Source organism: Microtus oregoni, unplaced genomic scaffold, assembly GCF_018167655.1.
Source record: "Microtus oregoni isolate MIOR12 unplaced genomic scaffold, Mior012 000017F_ref0000208, whole genome shotgun sequence".
In the NCBI taxonomy this organism is placed as follows: domain Eukaryota; kingdom Metazoa; phylum Chordata; class Mammalia; order Rodentia; family Cricetidae; genus Microtus; species Microtus oregoni.
The window spans coordinates 27,109,217-27,121,935 of NW_024543076.1; the positions used below are offsets into that span (position 1 = coordinate 27,109,217).

Sequence of the window (12,719 nt, forward strand, 5' to 3'; positions counted from 1 at the left end):
GGGGCTTGATACTTCTCCATGATCACTGCTGCCAGAAACTGGACACAACATAGATGCCCATTAACTGATGAGTAGATAGTGAAATGTGGTACACTTACACAGTGGAATATTATTCCACTAAGAAGCATGAAACTTGCGGGTAAATGGATGGAGCTCGAAACAACCATCCAGAGTTGGGTATCCCAGACCCAGAAAGACAAATATTGTTCATGGATGTTAGCTTTTGATTGGATAAAACATATATTTATATGTACATTTATGTTTACATATATATATATATCATTATTGGGATTACTTGATGTGCTATTTCTATATTATAAATGGTATGTAGGCTAAAACCCATTTGGGAAGACTAGCCTGGAAATCCGTATACCTAAAAGGGCTCTGCTTGGTCCCTGACTCACAAAGAGGATTCCCATTAAAGGCACATGATCTCTGTGATAGGCACATGCAACCCGCCTCCTGCATATCCTGATTTGCATATCACAAATGTTAGAGCATTTGTGACCATGGCACATTTGTAGCAAAAGCTCCAGGCAGATGTGATCCTATGAAATGTGAGATAAGGTTACCGTATATTGTCCAGACAGATCCGGTAAAATCACAGACATCCTTGAACTGTAGAAGAATCTCTGAGAGATGCAATGGGATCTCAGCATGATCGAAGGCATGCCTTGAAGACAGAGGGAAGAAGCCATGAGCCAAAAAATACAGTTCTAGAATTGGGAAAACTCAAGAAAAACAGGCATTCCCTTGGAGATCCCAGAGAGAAACACTGTTAGGTCAAAGCCATAGACTGTAGGCTGCACACACCCCAACAACAAGCAGGCCCCTCATGTTACACTCTAGAGCAGTGGGTCCCAACCCCTAATGCTGTGACCCTTTAACACAGTTCCTCATGTTGTGGTTACCCCAACCATAAAATTGTTCTCATTGCTACTTTCTAACTGTCATTTTGCTACTGTTATGAATCAACCCCCGTGAAAAGGTCATTGGACTCCCCGCCAAGAGGGCCAAGACCCGCGGTTTGAGAACCCCTGTTCTAGGCCTTTTCTCAGATGTCCTCACTGTGAGCCCCCCTCAGCCAGACATCATGGGGCACCCCTGCCCCCGCTTCTTTTCTCCTTAAACCCCTCCACTAATGTGCTATCTCTGCACTTTGAGGATTTGTATCTGTCTTTTTGTCTGACACACAGTAGCTAGTCGGGGAATATTTGTGAAGCCAGGATTGAACCAGTGCTTTAGCATGGAGAACTGTCCGTCTAATAGAAATAAAAAGGCTGCTGCAGCCGTTGTTCTTAAGGAAGCTTAGCTTTTTTTTTTTTTGCAATATTAATGTTTTGTGATATATTCCTGAAGTGAAGCAAGATAGAAGTGGCCACTGTCTCCTGACTCCTGGCCACCTGGTTATAGAGTGGTGGCTCTCAAACACTTGAGCAGTGTGCCTTCCCTAAGTCCCCATATGATCTAAGAGCCATGTCCATTTCAAGAACACCATTCTTCTCCAAGCAGAGAAATCCCTTGAGAAAACCAAATCCTCCTGTCCAAAACCCGGTCCAGGCTGCACTGAGATCCGAGCACCACTGCCGAGTAGCATCTGACTCAGGCGCCTGTGACTTCTAGCACCGTCCCTCAGATCAGAGTTTATAGCAGTGTTTCCACAGCGCCAATAGCGGTGTAAGAACCTAACGCCTCCTGCCTGTCGGTCATCTCCCAGCACCTGGCATGTGTGAGAGGCGCCTTTCTCTCTCTGTAAGAACAGGATGGTGTCGAGGAAAAGGGTAAGCATGCTATGACTTCCTGGAGTTGTCATGCTGGTCCAGCACTGTACCCAAGATGCCAAATCACACTCCAAGAATGAAATCAGCGGTTCTCAGGCAGCTGTTAACACAGGTTGTTGAGTGTCGTTTTCTCAGTGTTTGTTAAATTATCACATTTTGGGTTTGGCAAAGAGTAATTGTTTTTTCCTTACACAATTTTCACTCCTGGGATGAAATTGCAACTTTTTTTTAGATTAAAAAGTGATCTGCTTGGATATGAATATACTAATGTGTGTGTGTGTGTGTACACACACGCTTTCATGATTAATCTTCAGCTTAACTTCACATTAAAAGGCAGAAGATCTGAGGGGCCAACAAGATGATTCAGTGGATAAAGACGCCTGCCATGCAGGCCTGACAATCCAAGTGAACCCATGTGGTTGTGAGAAACAACTCCTGAGTGCCCTTTGACCTCTCCATGTGTGCTGTGGCCTGCACATGTATCCCCGACTCCTTATTTTCTGAGTCTTGTTAAGAGGTGAGCTGAAGACTTCCTGTTTTCTCCCCCCTCACCCACTCCTTGCAGCACCTCCTTTCTAGGGACGTTTTTGTGGCCCCTTTGTCATAGTCTCAGATCCACCAATAGCTGTGACAATCTTGTAGTGAGCTGTTTTATTTGTTCATTTCAAAGGCAACATTGGGGTCTGGCATGGTGGTGCATGCCTTCAGTCCCAGCACTCAAGAGGCAGAAGCAGGCAGATGTCTGAGTTTAAAGCCAGCCTAGTCTACACAGCTCCAGGTCAACTAAGACTACTAAGTGAGACCTTGTCTCAGAAGAGAAGACTTTGTCGTGGCTGGTTATATAGAAATAGGGTGCTGGGGGTGTGTTCAGTGCGTGTCTAGTATACACAATATACTGTACCTGTCCCCAGCACCCCCAAAACTGTTATTTTTAAAATTCTAATATATCAATCAGGTTCCACCCATAATTCCCCAGAATGGTTAGAGGAGATTAAGAAACCCTGTTGTCTAGCATCAAACACACTCACCTTTTGCTAGTTGTTACTCTAAGGGCCTTGTGTAAGTTGACTCCTGCGGTCCTTTTGACAACTCTCTGAGTTCAGTACTGTAGCTAGTTATCATTCCTCAGGTGAAAAATCGGAGATCAGCAGCCATGAATACTAATACAGGAAAGCCAGCATTTGGGCTAAGGTAATTGGGCTTTAAGGTCTGTCTGCTAACTATGTATGTTATTCCCCGATAGTGCATTCTGTAAAGTCAGACACAACCTAATGTGAGAATAGTAATTGCATCCAACACATTCTGATTTATCCCTCCCCAACTTGAAGTGATTACCATGGGTCTCTAAATCCAACTTAATGTATTCTGTTCCATTATTCTGAGTCCATAAAATTGGGATGAGAACATTGCTGACGTCTAAAAGTAAGGTATTTCAATACCACTCATACAATAAAATGCAAAATCTTTTCATGACTTTAAATGTTATCTATTCACAATAAAACTGAAATTATACCCAATTTCTCCATTGTACAAAGTAAGGTACAAATTGTGAACTTTTCCATTAGTAAAAATATATCATCCTCCTGTCAAACTTCCAAATTAGTATTCTCTTATTAGTTTTTCATAATACAAAGGGAACAGAGCTTGGGAAACTTTTACTTTTTAAACTTTAATGCTTGCCGCCCCTTGGAAGAAGGGATGGATGTGAGTCTGCGTGTGCACTGATGTGCACACACTGTGCAGCAGCTGACTTTGCCCCGGTCATCTGTGTTTACATGCCATGGTGATAGGAGCATTCTGCGCCACACTCCAGGTCTCCTGTGCCCCAGCTCCCTTTGTGGCGCTCAGCTCTGGTGAGCGACTCTGTGTGCTGTTGTCTGTCTGCCTCTCCAGAACTGCGTTCTGGAACGGTGCCCAGCAGCTGTCAAATAAGTAGGTGGAGAAAGTGTCCCTGAAGGAAGGTTTCCTGCCCCTGCCGTAGCCTCCTCACGTCCCCCAGTCAGAACCATTAAGAGCCTCGTTTTCCTGAATCTGAAAGATACAAGTGAGCATGCCCGGCTCTGTGGGTCCCTGGGGACCGGATGGAAGTCAGTTGAGCCATCTGTCCGCCATACAATGGACCCCGGTTAATCTCCTTGAAGGGTGTGGGAGCCGGCCCTTATTCTGACTGGGATCTTTTTGATGCTGTGATTTTACATGCAATTCAGAGTTTAGTTTGTCATAAAAATACAGCTAATCCTCACCGCTCCCATTTCACATCTGTGGAGACAACGAACTTCTACGTGGATTATATCAGAGGAGAAGCTTCTGGGTGCTCAGGCTCTGTGGCTAGACCTTGACGTCAGTGCTGAGCACTGACAGGAGAAAATGGAAGGATGCTTTACCTGATACCTGGACCCGAGAGAGCCATTAAGTCCAAAAGCTCCAGTGCTGCTTTAAATAAAACTGATAAACTGTGGACATGTGACAAACGAAAGCGGCTGGAGCTAGGGTCAATGTGACAGTGACCTGAAAATATCTGGGGGGTGGGGAAGTAACGGAAAGTCAGAGTTATTTTTATGGGTTTATTCTGATATCAACTCCAAGTCCCCAGTGTTAAGAATGCTCTCTTCCTGGTACACTGAGCATTCCTTCCCCTTAGGAAATTTTTTGCTTGCCTTTAGGTAGAGTTTCCTCCTTGTCCCTGTTTCCTCAGGCACCTTGAGTTCAAACAAACAGTGTATCAAGGCAGCAGATTTGGGGCAGCATCTTCTGAACCCCTTCACCTACTTGCTAAGGTTTATTTGTAATCTGAACCGAATACAGCACTTCCCCATTCTTTAGTGGATACGGGAGGCGATGTGGCCTGCAGAGCAACGCGGGCCCAGGGAGGTTGAACAGGGCCACATTGTCTTTTTCAGTAGCTCTCCTAATGTAAACGGCTATCCTTTACATCCTTTTGAGTGTTATGGGTTCGCATTTTTGTGCTGTTTGTTCATTTTGCCACTTAAAATGTTCTGTTGGAGGTACTAACACACCTAAGCATCAGGGGTGTTGGTACAAGAGGCCTTAGAAAGAAAACATAAAGTCCTCAGGGTGTGGTTACAGTGCTGTGGGGTGTGGGTACAGTGCTGTGGGGCGTGGTTACAGTGCTGTGGGGGCGTGGTCTTTTGGGAAAGGACCTCGTACCTCCTTGTGAGCAACCCTTCACCTAAGCTCTGTGAGGAAGTCCAATAAACTCACTGGTTCCTCTAGAGTGAACTTCGACAAAATTGCACCTTGGTTTGTGACTGGGGTCTTAGGAGAAGGAGTAGGCCTTGGTTTCTTCTCCCAGAGGGAAAACGTTCTAGCTTCATTACTGTGTGCTTTGGATTTTCAACCACTGAAGCTGTGAGCCAAATCAACCCCTGGATAAAGTTGTCCTGTCTCAGAAATTTCACGACAGTGGAGAAATTCTCGGTAATGTATGTGCTGCAGCAGGACAGAACTGTAATCAGGACAAATGTGGGGAGCGTAGGCCAGATGGCCCAAGGAAGATTGATCTCTCAAAAGGCAAGTGACGCTTGTACAACGGGAGTGTGACTAAGGGTCTAGGGAGATGATGCTTACCTGACTTTCCTTTGAAAAGTAGGACAAGGATACTTAGGAATTTCTGAAAAAAAATTAAAATAAAATAGAAAAGACTTTGTTAAAGAAAAAATGGCCCAAAATAAAACAAACTGAAATGTGGCACAATTTGAGGAATCGATGCCCGTGTCATGAGCTGCACTGTCTCCCTCCCACAAATCCATCTATCCAAGACTTAACTTCCGTACCTTGGAATGAGACATTTGGAGACAGGCCTTCAAGAGGTATTTAAGTTAAAATGTAGACATTAGGGTGGGGCTAATGGTATCCTTATAGGACATTAGGACATGGAGACACTTGAGCCAGCTAGGGATTCCCTATAGGCACGTCAATGGAGCACTATCCCTTGTCTTTACGCCATCTTGTCCTTCCCAGAGATCCCAAGGTCATGTGTAATTAAGGCAGATTTGCGTGCACCTGGCTGGAGGGGTGGCTCAGGTGAGTGTTCCATGACCTTTCTCACTCAGTCCGTCCAAGAGAGCGCATCACTTGTGGTGATCTTTAGGCAGGCCCAGCAAGAATTCTGGAGATGATGTGTTCATCTTGGAAGACAGTCCTGTACAGCAGACAGTCTCGGGCCACAGTGATCACAGGAAGTGACAGAGTAATTTGTAATTATGGGATGTTGTAGTCTTATTTCTGTCGCTGTGGTAAAATCCCTTGACAAAAGGCAACTTTGGGGAGAAAGGGCTTGTTTGACCTTACAGTTCCAGTGTACAGTTCATCACTGAGGGACTATCCAGGCAGGAATCTGGGTAGGTGCTGGTCACATGATACAGTTCATCACTGAGAGACTATCTAGGCAGGAATCTGGGCAGGTGCTGGTCACATCACATCTGCAGTCAAGAGCAGAGAGAAACAGGCATGTTGACTTGCTTGCTTGTTCTTGCTCTGATCAATTGCATTTTCCACTTTTCCACTGTTAAGGAATCCCTGACTAGGGAATGCTGCCACCCACAGTGGACTAGGTCTTGCCACACTAATACTCAAGACAATTCTCTACATCTTCTCCAAGATATGGCCAACCTGATCTAGACAATTCTTCGCCTGAAGCCCTCTTCCTGGTGACTCTGAATTCTGTCTAGTATACAGACAGTTACAATTAACTAGCATAGCTGGGCAGTGGTGGTGGCGCAGGCCTTTAATCCCAGCACTCGAGGCAGAGGCAGGTCGATCTCTGTGAGTTTGAGGCCAGTCAGATCTACAAGAGCTAGTTCCAGGACAGATAGGGCTGTTAAGGACAGGTAGCACTGTTTCTCAGAGAAACCCTGTCTTGCAAAAACAAAAAACCAACCAAACAAACAAAAAGAACTAACTATAGCATCTGTTTGAAGGGTCACATGTAAAACAGGAAGTCATACAATCCCTTCTGAGGACATGCTTCAAGAGCCTCGTGGCTTCCTACTAGGTAGGCTCTTCTGTAAGCCCAATAGTTAGTAGAATGTTATGTATGGGTCCTTTAGATGTTATCAGCCTCTGGCCAGTGACTGGTACAAAGGGCCTCGGGGCTCTTCTAAAGAGCGAACTTGCCATGGCGCTCCCAAGGGTACTACAGAAACAGTCAGCTCAGCCTCACTACATGATGTTTTCCCTAACAGGGCCTGTGTCTTCCTCCTTTCCATTTCCTCATTAAACACGTACACTCTAATTTTGTCTCTGTTTCATCGCTGGAAAACGTACCAGTATGAGACCTTCAAATAATATTTATTTCACCTCAGAAAGACATTTAGAGATTGTGTTAATTACTTTCTTTTACTGTGGTGAGATGTCATGACCAATGCAACTTTTATAAAAGAAAGCATTTTCTTGGCAATGGTGGAGCAAGCCTTTAATCCCAGCAATAGGGAAGCAGAGGCAGGCGGAACTCTGTGAGTTCGAGGCCAGCCCTGTCTACTAGAGCTAGTTCCAGGACACCCAGAGATGTTACACAGAGAAACCTTGTCTCGAAGAACCAACCAACCAAATAAATATATAAATAAATAAAATAAAAACATTTAAAAAAGCATTTCATCGGGGGTGACCCCACGGCCGCCATGGTGGAGAGAGTGGTGGCCCAGGCAGGTAGGCACGGAGTCAGGTTGGATGCTCTACCTTTCCGTTCCATGTCTGTTAGTAGGTTCTGCTCGGCCCCTCTCCCCAGCTCCCTCTCTCTTCCCATAGGCTCTCCCAGAAAGCTCTCCTCTGCTTAAGCAATTTTCCAGGCACCTCCAGAGGGGGACAAATTCAAACAGCTGAGCAGTATTTGGGCCACTGATCTTGCTGCCACCCCCTGCTCTCGGGCCTCTTGAGAACTCTGGGTAGAAAAAGGTTCCTGCTTTGTGAGCTGCATGGTTCATTTTTTTTTTTTTTGAGACAGGGTTTCTCCGTAGCTTTTGGTTCCTGTCATGGAACTAGCTCTTGTAGACCAGGCTGGCCTCGAACTCACAGAGATCCACCTGCCTCTGCCTCCCGAGTGCTGGGATTAAAGGTGTGCACCACCACCGCCGGGCATGGTGCATATTTTGAAGGGTGTCCCATCCCCCATTCTATAATCCTTTGCTTTCCATCTCCCAAATGTTATATAAAATCTCTCAGGCTTTTGACACAGCTTTTGTCTTTCTCCCCCCCTCACTCCTTCTCTTCTTATAAAGTCTTTTCAGCGGGGCATGGGGGCAGGAACTGAGCACAACTCCGTGGCTCCTTTCATGAAAGAAAATGCCAGTACAAGGGAGAGTCCCAGTCTTGCCTGCGAAAGGGAACGGGTCTCTCTGCGACAGACTGAGATATCCAGAAAGCTTGGGGGACCTTTAGGAAGGCACTGTGACACGAGAGAGATGGTTTGAGGGCACTGAGGGAGGAGCCTTCAAGACATTGATATTTCATCCTCTGCTTCCTAGGGATGCCTCTTGTAGCTCGCATGAAATTTGGTCACCAGAGCCGGATATCACACACTTCCCGGTCCCCTACTGTTCCAGAGAGGCTGTTTAAGGGTAATGGCTTCTGTCACAGTGCAATGGTGGCTATGACAATGGCCCGCAGATAATTATCTTGTTTGCCATTCTGTGCGTGAGAGAAAAGAAATAAAATAGAGGCTCTTTGCTCTTAAATGATTTGGTTTGTCTATGAGCTCAGGTGAAGGAAAACAACACACTCGCCCATCTTCCACGAAGGTAACTTAAAAAACAAACACAAAACAAAAAACATTCTGAGAAACACTATACAGCTTTAAAAATAACAGCCCTTCCCACGTAAAAACTGACAAATATCAAGAGGAAACCAAAAGAAAACTTCCCATCATTTTCAAATAAGTCTATGCTTTCCCACCCTCTTAAGTCTTAGGTATTTAGCCACCTTTAAGCAAGCCGCCGCATTTCCATTTTAAAAAATTAAAATAACAGGAGGACGCGCCTGCTCCTAAGGAGTCTTACTGCAGATCTAGGGGAGCACGGCAGAGGCTTCTGGAAGAGTCCACAGTGAACGCGGCCTGCAAACTGAACCAGGCCACGCGGGGACAGGCTGAAGCCGAGCAGCCTAGAAGCAAAAGGCCAGGGTAGCCGAAATGGCTGGGTTCTGTAGGAAAGAGAAGCCAGGGGAAGGGGCCCCGCCAGGTCGGATGAGAGGCGCAAGGAGCCAGGACTCCGTCCCAGGTAGGGATCGAGGGGCTCGGAGGCCAGAGTCCACACCTCCGACTTCAGACCTGAACTTTAGAGCGCCGCGATCGTCGGCACGGGAACGTCCACGGGGCTTGTTTGGCTCAAAATGACAACTGAGGTGTTGTCATAGCAAATGGCGACAAACCCTTAACACTTTACTAACTCAATAAACTTCCCAAGAAATGACCCACTTGGGAGGAACTCTTGGGAAAACTAAGAACCTTATTTTAAAAGGAGCACTTTAGTATACTTGGTGAGTTTCCCTGCATTGTGTGAGTGGAGGGGAGTGACCGGGATTCACGTCTAGGGACTCCTCAGCAGGCAGCCAGGTTTTCAGCGCTGACCCGCCCGCACACAGAGCGCTACAGAAACACAAACGGCACTGTTTCTCTCTGGGGATTCCGTGTTCCAGGGTCTTGGGTTTGTTTTAGGATCTTGGGTTCGTTTTATTCACAAATGTTAGATTCCGTGTTCCAGGGTCTTGGTTTGTTTTAGGATCTTGGGTTCGTTTTATTCACAAATGTTAGGTTCTAAAACGGAGGCTACAAAAACTCGAGCCAGGCAGGAGTCGAACCTACAATCTTCTGATCCGTAGTCAGACGCGTTATCCATTGCGCCACTGGCCCGTCGATGGAGGCCGAGGGGGCTTTCGGGATGACACCATAAGATCGTCCTCAGCAGTCACCCGGGCGACGCGGGGTGAGAAAGGAAGCTGTGGCAGGGGCAGTCACGTGACTACCGGGAAGCCGGCTGCCTCCGGCGCTGCAGTCCTTTCTGGGCGGCTCAGGGTGGCCAGTGAGGCGGGCCTGCGGTCGTGCGCAGGCGTGAAACGGCAGGCGGCCGTGAGAGTCGCGAGTCCTGGGAAGTGCGCATGCTCGCTTCCGGTTGCCCGGCTGAATTCCCCGGACTCACACCTGCTCAGTGTCAAAGGGCAGAGGGGTCCCCTGTGTCCCTTCGATAGCTCAGCTGGTAGAGCGGAGGACTGTAGCTAACTCCCCGGCAGGAGACATCCTTAGGTCGCTGGTTCGATTCCGGCTCGAAGGAGACTGTAACATTTTCCCCACGTTTCCTCCGACTCCCAACTGGCCATTTTCTGCGTCTGCTCTCCCGGTCACCAACTTGCCCTCAGTGCCCTCTTGGCAGTTCCGAAACTTTCGCTCCCTTTCGGGCTCGTCCGCTTCCGCGCTTGCGCAACCTTTTGCGACCCTCCCCACCCCCCACCAGAGTGTGTTCACACACCCTTCCGAGTGCAGCTGCCCCCGGCCAAGAGTCGCTTCCTCGGGCGCGCGATCCCCCGAACTCCGAGGTGACACACGGCCCCACGCAGGACCTGCTATATCGCCGCCCGGGGCCGTGACGCGGCGTTATGGAGCCGATCTGCCGAGACGCCACCCGCTCCCTTCGATAGCTCAGCTGGTAGAGCGGAGGACTGTAGGCGTACGACCGTGGTCATCCTTAGGTCGCTGGTTCGATTCCGGCTCGAAGGAAGGAGCTTATATTTTTGATTTTATCAGTTTCAACGATGAGGCTTATTCAAAACACAATTTCTTTGCCGAGCTGTGCTCTGCACTTCCTCTAGAGGAACAGAAAAACAGTCGCGACCAGTGGTGGGGGATTAGCTCAAATGGTAGAGCGCTCGCTTAGCATGCGAGAGGTAGCGGGATCGATGCCCGCATCCTCCAGTTATTTTTTTCTCTTCGTGTTTCTTTGGTTTTCCCTTTCGTCTTGGGATCTACCGTAAGTCAGTAGAAAGACTGTCAGAAAAGCTCATCGAGGTGGCATTTCACCTCTGTGATTTGTCCCAAACTCCCAGGCTCGCCGAAGCTAAGCGAATGAAGCAGGACCTGCGCACCGAGCAGCTGTACACCAACTGAGCCGAGGCTCCCCGGCTGGGAGGCTGCATGGAGGCCGAGCCTAAGGCTGGTGCGCAGGGGCGACCAACTGCAAAGACGCTGGGACACCGGGGCCCTCCCGGAAGAAACTCTGGAGCGTTGCGTTGACTAGGGACCAGCACGAAGGGAAAATGGAAAATTAAAAATAAATATTTAAAAGTTCAATTTAGACACCTCTTGTACACACACACACACACACACCATACTCTGAAGCAAACATTTAGATAGTGACATAACACTCAAAATTCTTTTTGGGAATCGGCTACCCTCTCCTATTTTCTAGAATAGAGTCTCAAAAAGAGTTATTGCCTCCAGAAGCCATCTTGTGGTTCCCACAACACGGAGCGTTACCCTTTCAGCCGACGGCAGAATTATTATCCTTTTGAGGATCACAAAAGAATCATAAATCATTTGTCCATTTTAGAGTCCTGGGCAACTTGTGGGCTTTTCTTCCCAGTGTATAGAGCCTGCTGCCTTCCACTTTCTACCCTTCCATTTTCAATCTCACTTTGCTATTTTTAGTAAGGTTTTTAATTGAATCTTTGAACCACTTAAGTCTATCTCCCTACATATAAATTATGCAATTTTAATTTTTTTTTATTTTTAGTGTCTTGAGGCAAAGCTTTAGTAGCCCAGGGTAGCCTTGAACTGCCTCTCTCTCCCGAGTGCTGCCATTAAAGGCCAGTGGTACCACATCCAGCAGGCCTGTATCTCTTGATTGTCTACCTCAGTTCTCCCAGAACTGAGATTACTGGTGTTCCCCACAATGCTCTGCCGTTGAAGTATTATGTGTGAACGGTAACAACCCTTCTAAAAGTACGTGATGAAAAGAGAAAGGAGTGGCAAGTCCAGGACTAGGAAGGACAGCACCTGGGCCAGAGTCAAGTCACTTCCTGAGGTCAGTAGCCCAGGCAGGGAAGTCACAGACAGTCACAGGTATAAATCGGGAGGCGGCATCACACAGAACCTAGTCATGTGGGCAGTGAAAGCCAATGGTCTGTCCTGGCTCTTTAGGACCTCGGACGGGTTGTTCAGCTGCTAGGTTATCTCCATTTCATCATCTGCAAATGATGGTTGCAGATGCAACCACACTTCCTATCAATTAAGATAGAACTTGGAATCTCTTAGTTCAGAGCAGGAAAGGGGAAACTAGGGGAGAGGAGAAAAAGAGGAGGGGGAGGAAAGGGATGGGGGAATAAGAGGCACCAACAGGGCTTTGCTGGCATGCTGCAGAGACTGAGATAGATTTCAACACCCAGAGACCTGATAGACCCACCACACCTACAGTAAGGCCCAGAGGATTTTCAGGTTTCTCCGTGTGCTGTGCAAATACGTAGGACGTTGCAGCGAAGGGGTGCTTGGACCTCCGGGAGCAAGGGAAGCAGACAAGTCTGGAAACAAAGGCTAAGCACACTGTAGTATGGTCACATCACTGCATGTGTATACTTACTGACATATTTACTGAGGACTCACGGGGGCAGGGGAGTATGGCTAAGGTGGTCCTAAGAAAGTCCTGGCGCCCAAGTGAAGCTTTCGGTATGTGCCACTTGGTGGGCTGTCGCTGCTTATTTCTAGCCCAGAAATTGTCCCGAGACACATTCAGAAGAAAGTTCAATATATAGATTTTACACATTTCCTCAGAAATCCGTATGATGAAGTGAAATTTATAAAGAAGAGCGTTGAAGCTGGAGCGGTTATCAAGGTGAAAGACAGCCTCCCGTGAGAAGTTTACAGTCAACCTGAGGAAGGACCGCCACAGCGTTCAAGCAGGTTCATGTCCGTCACTTCCCTGAAAGGCTCATCCTCAT

At 47.4% G+C, this 12,719-nt stretch overlaps 4 non-coding genes across 4 annotated transcripts; 3 read left to right on the forward strand and 1 right to left on the reverse strand.

Annotated features, from left to right (window-relative positions):
• Positions 1 to 9,572: 9,572 nt before the first annotated feature.
• Trnar-acg lies at positions 9,573 to 9,645 on the reverse strand. Its single transcript has one exon. It is a non-coding gene; the product is annotated as a tRNA-Arg (tRNA).
• Positions 9,646 to 9,970: 325 nt separating this feature from the next.
• Trnay-gua lies at positions 9,971 to 10,063 on the forward strand. The gene is made up of 2 exons: positions 9,971 to 10,007; positions 10,028 to 10,063. It is a non-coding gene; the product is annotated as a tRNA-Tyr (tRNA).
• Positions 10,064 to 10,417: 354 nt separating this feature from the next.
• On the forward strand, positions 10,418 to 10,506 carry Trnay-gua. Its single transcript is given in 2 exon segments — positions 10,418 to 10,454; positions 10,471 to 10,506. It is a non-coding gene; the product is annotated as a tRNA-Tyr (tRNA).
• A 122-nt stretch (positions 10,507 to 10,628) lies between these two features.
• Trnaa-agc lies at positions 10,629 to 10,701 on the forward strand. Its single transcript has one exon. It is a non-coding gene; the product is annotated as a tRNA-Ala (tRNA).
• Positions 10,702 to 12,719: the final 2,018 nt, after the last annotated feature.